This window comes from Marmota marmota, unplaced genomic scaffold (assembly GCF_001458135.2).
Source record: "Marmota marmota marmota unplaced genomic scaffold, marMar, whole genome shotgun sequence".
Lineage (NCBI taxonomy): Eukaryota > Metazoa > Chordata > Mammalia > Rodentia > Sciuridae > Marmota > Marmota marmota.
Window position 1 is genome coordinate 12,466,861 of NW_025999941.1, and position 11,086 is coordinate 12,477,946.

Genomic DNA, 11,086 nt, shown 5'->3' on the forward strand with positions numbered 1-11,086 from the left:
CTATAATTTCACATTTCAGGACAATTTAATTTCACAAAACTTGAGGTACATCACTTTGAATCTTTCAAGTCTAAATCCACTTCTAAATCGATTTCTTTTTTCTTCCCTACTACTCTTGCTCCCAGCTACTGGGAAACTTAGTGCTGATTGGGGAAAGTTAAAACTCTGCCTTCCTAACTGGACATGCAGAGCAAGGTCCCAGAGTTATTTGCAAAACGGGTCATTTATGCTGGCCTAAAGTCCCAGAGTTATTTGCAAAACGGGTCATTTATGCTGCATAAAGAATATATAGAAACTTTTCAAATTTCTGCCCATAAGCAGTCCTGTTCCCCATATGCATTGTTAGAATCTTCTACTAAGTGAATATAAATGCCACTGTCCTGTGAGAGGCTACCTGGGTGAGGCCGAAGGTCAAGAAAATAAATACCCACCAGCCAGTTTCTCCAGGCCCAAGACTGAAGGGAACTGGTCTCAGGATGCCCTCTAGATGTACATGTGCAGATTATGAAATGCTTTGGAATGAAAGAAGCTGAGAAAATTGACATATCATTGTATAATTTCCAGGCCCTTCAAGGACTTTAGAAAGGAGTAGAGAAGAGGTTGGGATTTTCAAGACATTAACTGCCCTAAGAACACATGCACATGGGCATGCGCTCACTCACAAGCTTTCCATACTTCCACCAACGCTGAACTGCACAGAAAATGGATGGGTCACTTTTGAGTGGCGTGGTCACCCAGAGTAGTGCAGGAGCAGAGGTGAATTCTCAGTGAAAGTCACTTCCCTCATTTCTTCTGTCCTGCTCGGTTTCACAGTCTCTTTCAGTGGCTGGGTTTGGGTTATGGAAGGAGACCCTTCTCGGGATCCAAGCATCCTTCACATGGCAATGGAAGTATCCCAGGATAGCCTAGCGTAGCCACCATCTGTAGACACCATAATAGGATGTGCATTCCCCACACCAGTGGTTGTCTCATCTCTTGCTGGAGGCTTTTCTAAAGGGTGCTGTTCTTCTTTTGGTGAGGGAAGCCCACCTGTCATCACCAAGGTCAGGCAGGATAAGGACTCTCCATAAAAACTAGTTTAGAATAATGTAGTTTATCCCAAACTCCCAGAAAATTGGCATGACCATGGTATTTGATAATGGCCGCTTGATGGAATGAAAGAACAGCTGCTACATTTCATGAGGGAAATTCAATAAGGGTGCCACCAAGTGAGCAAGGGTGGCTTCAATATAAGTGTGCTGGATGAAATAGAAGGTGCCCAGTCATAGTTGAATTTCCAGTAAGTAGTGAATAACTTTAGACTGTTTCAAATATGCGAGGTTAAATTTTGAACTTCAGATAAATGATTGGTGGGGGGGTATCTGGGATTGAACTCAAGGATACTTAACCCCACTGAGCCATATCCCCAGGCCTATTTTTTTTAAGAGACAGGGTCTCACTGAGTTGCTTAGCACCTTGCTTTTTGTTGAGGCTGGTTTTGAACTCAAGATCCTCCTGCCTCAGCCTCCTGAGCCACTGGGATAAACAAATGATTTTTTTTTATATAAGTAGGTCCCAACAGCTCAGTTAACTTGAAATTTCTAATAAACAATGGATTGTTGTTATACTTTCCAAATGCTATTTATTTATGCATTTCTAGGAGAATCAGAAACAAGGATGAGAAAGTGTGTTGACATGAACAAACACCACTAACGGCAAAAAGAAAATGCAATTTTTGCAGTCACTATAGATGTATCAGTTGAAATTAGGGTAAGGGGATACAAGAAGTAATGATTTTAATCCCTAAATGCCTTTTGGTTGCGTTTTATAATCCCTAAATATTCAGGCACTTTTCTTACAATATGCTCACCAAGCTTTCATTTAGTGCAAGTAAATTCCACTGTTTATGCTAGAATTTCTTTCTGGGAGAAAAAAAATGGCCAATAAGAAATTGATTCTTCTCCAAATTCCTTTTGTTTGCCTTCTCCATGTTTCTGAAGATATCTTCCAGTTGTTGATTTGCACATAAGAAAAACAGTAAAGCAAAAGACTGCATTCCTGTCTAATTCTTACCCATCACCAGAACTAAGCAAGCATTTCACCACATGATGTGGCTTTTCTCCCTGACTTCCCCGAGAGAAATCTGGGCCTTCTGAAGAGAAATACAGAGTGATGTCTGTTGCCATCAACATTCTCAGATTCAACTTATTCCTAATTTATGCTTTGTTCTCTGAAATAGTGTAAGGGGACAGCTAGCTGAGGATGGTGAGGACAATTCAATAAATGAGCCCACTGTACAGACTCCCCACATGCTTTCTTTGCCAAACAGCAGTCTGTCTGCAGCCAGGCCTGACCTGAGGGGACAGGATATGTCACATTCCTTGACAAACTGACAAATTGAGGCAGGGGGGCAAAGGTCTGGGGGTCGGTGTAGGTAATGAATGATGGGGGTTGAGAAGATGAGGGCTGGTTAGCAAAGAAAAGATAATGGGGTGCTAACAGCTAGCACCCAGCTCTGGGCCCACTTCTCTTTGGTCAAGTCTGCTGCTGGCTTTTTTCGGTGTTTAATCTTCAACATCCGTGGAACAAGGACCCATCCCTGATCTCCTAGACCCCTATCAGACCCGTATCAGCAGCTCTTTGTCACCTGCCACTCCTTCCTTACCAAAGGTGAACTTCGCCTGGTGCTAGGCTCACTTGAAAGTTTTTTCTTCAGGTGAGTGGAGGAAATGTCTCTGACTAATAGGTGCCATCGTGGCTTGCCAGCTAAGTCACAACCCTGGTGCCCCCCGCCTGCAGCTTCAGTACAAAAGGATCAATCTAGCATATAAAAGCAGGCACAGATAAATTGCTAAACACTGTAGTCCAATGATGGCATACATCTCCCAAATGAGGATCTTGAAAATCAATAAGAATTGAAATTGAAAAAGGAAGAATTGTAGCTGTCAAAATGCAGGATGTTGGCAGGATATTCAAGCTGAGGTCCATTTTTGGCTTCTCTGATGCCTACAAGCATCATCTGTTACGGAGAGATGTCTCTAGGGTGACCTTTGTTATGTCTCTTTGAAAAACATTGCATCGCAGCCTGGGGGCTGGATTCTTCTTCCAAATCTAATTGGCCTTACACATCATGTCAGGCTCAAATGTTCAAGGGACCTTCCCCTCTGCATGGGGAGGAACCCCCAAGGAAAAATTTCAAGCCACCCTTCTTTGACTCATGTGAGGATGGGAGCCAGAGAGACTGAGTCCAGCACAAAAATTTATTCTATCATTTTTGGATATTTGAAATCCTGGAACCCAAGGAAGGCAGTTACTACCAACATCACCATAATAATAGCCATTACTTATTGAATACTTGTATGTCTGGCATGATGCAAAATTGTATACATTTTTATATAATGCTAATAAAGGTGATAATAGCTAACTTTTTTTAAAATTTTTTATTGTTGGTTGTTCGAAACATTACAAATTTCTTGACATATCATATTCCACACTTTGATTCAAGTGGGTTATGAACTCCCACCTTCACCCCATACACAGATTGCAGAATCACATCAGTTACACATCCATTGATTTACATATTGCCATACTAGTGTCTGTTGTGCTCCGCTGCCTTTCCCATCCTCCACCATCCCCCTCCCCACCCTCTCCCCTCCCCTCCCCTCCTCTCTCTCTACCCCCTCCACTGTATAACCCTGAGGGTCTCCTTCCATTACCATGCAATTTCCCTTCTCTCTCCCTTTCCCTCCCACCTCTCATCCCTGTTAAATGTTAATCTTCTTCTCCTGCTCTTCGTCCCTACTCTGTTCTTAGTTACTCTCCTTATATCAAAGAAGACATTTGGCATTTGTTTTTTAGGGATTGGCTAGCTTCACTTAGCATAATCTGCTCTAATGCCATCCATTTCCCTGTAAATTCTATGATTTTGTCATTTTTTAATGCAGAGTAATACTCCATTGTGTATAAATGCCACATTTTTTTTATCCATTCGTCTATTGAAGGGCATCTAGGTTGGTTCCACAGTCTTGCTATTGTGAACTGTGCTGCTATGAACATCGATGTAGCAGTGTCCCTGTAGCATGCTCTTTTTAGGTCTTTAGGGAATAGACCAAGAAGGGGAATAGCTGGGTCAAATGGTGGCTCCATTCCCAGCTTTCCAAGAAATCTCCATACTGCTTTCCAAATTGGCTGCACCAATCTGCAGTCCCACCAGCAATGTACAAGTGTACCCTTTTCCCCACATCCTCGCCAGCACTTGTTGTTGTTTGACTTCATAATGGCTGCCAATCTTACTGGAGTGAGATGGTATCTTAGGGTGGTTTTGATTTGCATTTCTCTGACAGCTAGAGATGGTGAGCATTTTTTCATGTACTTGTTGATTGACTGTATGTCCTCCTCTGAGAAGTGTCTGTTCAGGTCCTTGGCCCATTTGTTGATTGGGTTGTTTGTTCTCTTATTGTCTAATTTTTTGAGTTCTTTGTATACTCTGGATATTAGGGCTAACTTTTTAAAGTGTATGTTTGACAGGTATTGTGTCATGAAAATCTTCCCACAGTCCTCTGAAGTCTCTACTGTTATTACCACATTTTGCAGAAAAGGAAATGAGGCTACAGAGAGGCTGAGTACCTTGCCCAATGTTACATGGCGATAGAGGGGCAGAGCTGGACATGAATCCCACTTTGTTTCCAGAAGTTTCCCTCCTCCCTTTGTTCTTATCTCATGTCCGCACGTTTTGGCATTTCCAGCTGCTGACAGTTCTGGACTGTCAGTGATAGTTCCTTGTCCCTGACTCATCCTCCTACCTACAGATTCCTCACCCCAAATTGTAGCAAGTCTTTCCTCCTACCTCAGTCTCCTTTCAACTACAACTATTTCTAGGACGTGTTCCTTCCTTTCTTTCTTTTAGATCAAAGTTACAGTAAAGGTATGTAGAAATACTTAAGTAGCCTCATCTGATTCAGTGTGTGTCTTGTTTATTTTATTAACACGCAACCAGGAAAAATGTAACCACTGTATTTGCGCTGCAGAAAGCATGTTTTAAATTCCATCCTCGTGTAAGAACTAAAAACAAAGTCAGCCTTTTGGGAGACCTGTTAGGAATGCAAAGAAACACCAGGGCACAGTGGGGAAAGGATTTGTCCCAAACCATGGGGACTAGACACTTCCCCTTATCTCTCAGTTACAAGATGAAAATTCAAAACGGGCATTAGTCTTTGTATATCTGCTCTTGTGGATCTTTTCTTCCTACTCGTCTTTTTTCAAAGGAAGATTATGCTAAAATGACACATCTATGTGCTTTGGCTACCTCAAGATACACCTGATTAGCAGATTTGTTCAAGAGAATAATTTTGCCTTTGCAAACGAAATCAGATAGCATAATTCAGAGACTAAAACCGCCAATTCCTTTAGCAAACTGTCTTCTTGAAACTTATGTATGTTAACATCAGCTTGAAGATGGGGGACTACAGGCATATATTTTTCATGAGCTCAGTGCTTTTCTTTTGCATCCAGTGTTTCACGTTTCTAAAGAGCAGTGCTTCTCAAACTTTAATATGTCTATGGGTCACCTGAGGGATCTAGTTGAAATGCAGCTTCTGATTCTAGAGGGCTGAGATGGGTGGGACCTGAAACTCTGGATTTCTCCCAAGGGGCACCAGCACAGCTCAGCAGGGCCTCGCACTTTGAGAAACTCGCCCCCTTAGTGCAGTGCGGATTTTGCTACCATGAAGAATATATAAGGAACATTATTTATGTGCTAGAGCTACATCAGTAATAGTTTTTAAAGATTAAACTCCCCTTTTTTGTTTATTTTTTCTTTTTCAAGATTTAGTTGAACTAGTTACACAGAACTATATTCTCAGTTCTTCTGAAATGTAAACTTAAAGTTGGCAATTGCTGATTTCAGTGTAAAATATCTAGAGTTTGGAAATGGGTATCAGCTTGCTTTGCTTATAACTAATAAAGGGTCCTCAGACTGGATCCTATAAGGCCAACACTGACCAGTTGGCCCAAATAGATTAGAATCTGATTTCAAAAATTTTTTTTTTTGGTTACCAGGGATTGAACCCAGGAGCTCTCAGCCACTGAGCTACATCCCCAGCCTTTTTAAATATTGTATTCAGAGACAGGATCTCACTAATTTTACTTAGGCCCTTGCTAAGATACTGAGGCTGGCTTTGAAGTTAGGATCCTCTTCCCTCAGCCTTGGGAGCCCCTAGGATTAAAGGCTTACACCATCATGCCCTGCTCAAAGATTTTTTCCCCTTAAATAAGAGAACTTGGGCCAAAATATATATTTTTTTTAAAAAAAGATATTTATTTTCTAGCTTTAGGTGGACATAGTATCTTTATTTTATTTTTACATGGTACTGAGGATCGAACCCAGTGCCTCACGCATGCTAGGTGAGCGTGCTAATACTTGAGCCATATCCCCAGCCCCAAAATATAGAATTTTGAAATGAGTTCATATCCTCTTCCTCCTCCTCCTTTCTCCCTTCTATACAACTTGATTTTTCTCAATCTACTATCATGGACCCTAACACAGTAGTGGCACTTTAAATTTTAGTATCTTGAGCAACATAATACTTAGAAATACCACCTGATTATGACACCACATTTTCAGTCTTTGCTGCTTAAAAAAGATTGGGGGGTTTTGAGAGAGAGAGGAGGAGAAATGTGGCCAATATCTGGGCCACGTGTTCATGCTCAAGCAAGGTCAGCAATAAATGGTTATGAACTTGACCTCTGTGGTACTCGTTCTAAAACCTATAACCCAACACTAACCATGAGGAAACCATCAGACTAACCTAAATTGCAGGACACTCTACAAAACACCAGACCAGTACTCCTCAAAAATATCAAGGCTCTTACAAACACAGACTGAGAAACAGACCAGAGGAAACTAAGGAGACATGAGAACTCAATGCAATATGTTTCCTTGGGTTGAATCTTGGAACAGGGGAGTGGACCTGAGGGAGTGGCTGGTGAAATCCAAAACAAGCCTGCAATTTTTAGTTGTCTTCCTAGTTTTGCGAAACAGACCATGGTACTATGGTGACCTTAGGAGCAACTCAGCTGGGCGAGGATCTATAGGAACTCTGCACTATCTTTGAAGTGTTTTTAACCACCTGAAATGATTCCAAAATGCAAAGTTTATTTAAAATGGTATTAAAAGCAGCATGAGAGACAGAGGAGGGTATTTAAGAGAAACTATAGAAACTTCTTTTGTGATAGAGTATCTCATGGGCATGTTTTATTTTTTTCTCGTATAAACTGTGTGTGTATGTGTGTGTGTGTGTGTGTGCACATTCTATGCGCCTTGTGGAAGTGTGCATTTTGCTACCGTGGGCATTTCCCATGCTGAGGGGAAAAAGCCAGCCATGCAGGAAATCAAAGATGACCACTGGTTCACACAGAAAAGCAGAACACCACCTTGGTGCCATGCGGAAGGTGACTTTGATGAGAGGCCTCCTTCATGAAAGGAAGCCAGATGCTCAGCTGACATTTACCAAATTGCTTTGAAGGAAACATTGCCTGGAAGAGCGGTTGAAAAATCTGTTGAGTGACTAAGCCCACGTTGGATTCCAATGGAGGAAATTGGAGAGATCCATTAGGCAGACGAGGCCGTCCATTTCCTCGGAATTATCGACCGTGGCTGTGCCCTTGCACCGCACGCACGGGCCACCCTGGAAGCTCCCCTGCTGGAATCGAGTTAAGTGGAAACATCACAGTCAATAAAAGACACTCTATTTTCCATTTGCTCATTGTTTTTTTAAGGGCTTATTTTGTAACAGCACAAGGAGGATTCAATTTAATATCAATTCACCTTCTGGGTGGGAGGGAGGCCTCTAGGTATTGACTTTGGTGTCCGAGGGGGAGGTTTGTGATAAGACCCAGTGTCCTGACCTTCGGACTGAGGTGCAGCCTCACCTGCCCAGGGCCCAGCAGAAGCAAATGTGTGGCTTTCCTTCATGACACTGGAAAGCCTTTCAGTTCTGCAACAGACTCCACAGGTGTCCATCAAGTGCCTCCGGGTGGTGACCCTTCCCAGTAAGAGGTCAACTGCGGACACAGCTCATGGTGCTCCATTGTCCAGAGTTTCTCCAACGTGGATTTTCCTTTTTTCCATCGTAAATAGGATTAGCATTAGTGGTCTGCAGTTACTCATGCGATTCTCCCAATTCCCTATTTTGGGGGTGACTTCACTGATGTTTAAAGCATTTGACCTTTAGGTTGATTTTAGGGATTTTTTTTGGAAATTGTTGTTCTTGAGTTTGTGACAGTTGTGAGAGTAGACGTGATGAGGATGGTGTGTTAATCACCACTTAGAATACTTTTTTTTTCTCTCCATATTCTTTTTTCCTTCTTGCCTTGGCTCCAAATTAAAAAAAAAAAAAATTACCCTGGAGTATGGGGTGTTTTTTTTTTGGACTGGGGATTTGAACCCAGCATTGCTTAACCACTGAGCCACATCTCCAGCCCTTTTTAAAGTATTTTATTTAGAGGCAGGGATTTGAAGTCTCGATCCTCCTGCCTCAGCCTCTTCTTCCCAAATTTCTGGGATTACAGTCGTGTGCCATGGTGCCCAACTTGGATGTGGTTTTATATATAAAAGTGTTCCTTGCTATATGTAGGCGATTGGTTCCAGCAATCCTGCAGATGCCCAAATTCAAAGATGCTCTAATCCCTGATATCAGGTGGCATAGTATTGCATATAACCTATGAGTACTTTCCCGTATTCTTTTTTTATTTTTTTTTGGTGGCGGGGGGTAGATATCAGGGATTGAACTTGGGGCACTTGGCCACTGAACCACATCCAAGCCCTATTTTATATTTTATTTAGAAAAAGGGTTTCTAGTTGCTTAGGGGTTTCAACTCAGGGTTTCTAAGTTGCTTAGGGGCTGGCCAAGTTGCTGAGGCTGGCTTTGAACTTTCGATCCTCCTGCCTCAGCCTCCCAAGCGGCTGGGATTACAGGTGTGCACCACTGTGCCCAGCTCCTTTCATATTTAAATTATCTAGCTATTTTACCTCATATAATGTAAATGCTGCATAAAGAATTATTATGCTATGTTATAATGTCCTTAATGTGTTCAATACAGATGCAATTTTTTTTTTTCCTGGGGAAGTCGTTTTCATTTTGCAGTCAGTCAGATCCACAGTTGTGGAACCATGGATATGGAGAAGTGACGTTGCTTAGTACAAAGAGACTGTTTGGAAAGATGGCTGTGGTCGTTGGTCTGGTTCCCAGGGGCATACATCCCTCTGCAAGGTGACTTTGTTGTTCTTCCCATCAAGAGGTGGAATCTATTTCTCGACTCCTGAAATCTGGTTTGTCTTGTGACTTGCTTTGGCCAATGGGGCATTAGCAAACAGGACACACAGTGAGGCTTGAAGTGTGGGCTCACTGGGGCTGGCCTGCTCTCATTGCTGAAAATCCTTCTGCCTTCATATGAACAAGCCTGAGCCAGCCTCCTAGTAGAGGAGAGGCCATGGGACAAAGTCCTTGGCTGTCGGCCATCCCAGCAAGGCCCCATGAGTGAGTTCTTTATAGGCCCCTTCCAGGCCAATTAAGACCAGAACTATCAAACTAACTCACAGAATCATGGGAAATAATACCTTTGTTTCAGCACTATATTTAGCATTGTTTTGGATTTTTTTATGCAGCAAAAGCTTACTCATACAGTATATGACATTTGTTAGCTTTTGAGGACCACAGAATTGCGTAGACATTTTTCCCCCTTCATTCAACTTACACCTTAAGAGTCTCCGATCCTAATTCAGATTGAGGCCAGGATCAAATAAGATTTCCTCAGAGAATCTGCTTCTGTTTGCAAATCAGAATTAACATTGCTCTTGATAATTCATGCTATTTTCTTATATTTTACATGAGACATATATGCCATAACTCATTATAACTTTATTACCTATGTCTGTGTTTTTCTTTAAGCCCTAAAAGGTAAGGTGTCTACATTTGGGGGCCTTACCCAGTTAATGCAGTGTAGTAGACACTAAAATATTTATTGCAATACAAAAAATGTGGAAAAGTTCCAGGAAAATATTTTGTTTTTAACCAACAGCCTTGTGCTGGAGTCTTTGAGCCAAATATAACATATCCTCTTCAGTTTGTTTTTTTTTTGGGGGGGGGGGTTACTGGGAATTGAACTGGGGGGCTCTCAACAACTGAGCCATATCCCCAGCCCTATTTTGTATTTTATTTAGAGACAGGGTCTCACTGAGTTGCTTAGGTCCTTGCCACATGGCTAAGGCTGGCTTTGAACTCGTGATCCTCCTGCCTCCCGAGACCTCTTGAGTTTTGAACAATCTGAGACATAACACAGAGGACCTGGTAAAGTGAGGTTTTCATAGCCATTTCATTAGTAATAAAAGGTAGACCAGAAAGCGTGGTTTACCTGTAAACCAACGTGCTTCCTATTTCTCACTTTTGGAGATAAGCCAACTGATCCAACTAGTTGGTAGCAGCACTATACAAAATTGTATTCAAGTGGAGTCTCTGTCCATCCCCCTCCTAGTGGGGAACTGACCTCACCCACTGCATATTGATACTGTACATTTCGGCTTTGGTATTCATGACTCTTCCTAGAAACCTTAATAAATGACAGGTCTCAATCTCTCCCTGTTTCAAGACCTTTATCTCCATGGGCCAAGACTTGTTTCTTGGTTGTTTCTGTATTCCTTTTGTCTAGAAGAGCTCCACAGCTCTAAGCACCGAGTTAGAACCTGGTGAATATTTGTTGAAAGACTAAGCTCTGGTGCTGGAGATAGTCTGACTTCATCTTTCTCCCTTAGAAAAATAATACCATCTTAACATAGCAGCTTCTTTATGACCCCTAACAGTGCATGGGCAGAAGGAAGACTCAAACTACATGTGTGATATGGAGACTGGTGTGTATGATACTGACTTTAGTAGGCACATGCTCATTGAGGGGGGAACGAGTAGAAGCCACTGAAATCAGATGGTGTGATTTATCACAAGCATCCGCTACTCTTGTGCTAATTTAACCACCCTCACGATGGAGGTGTTTTTTTTTTTTTTTTTTTTTCAAGATTAATGTTGAGCATGACACATTTCTGAAAATGGAAAGAGTA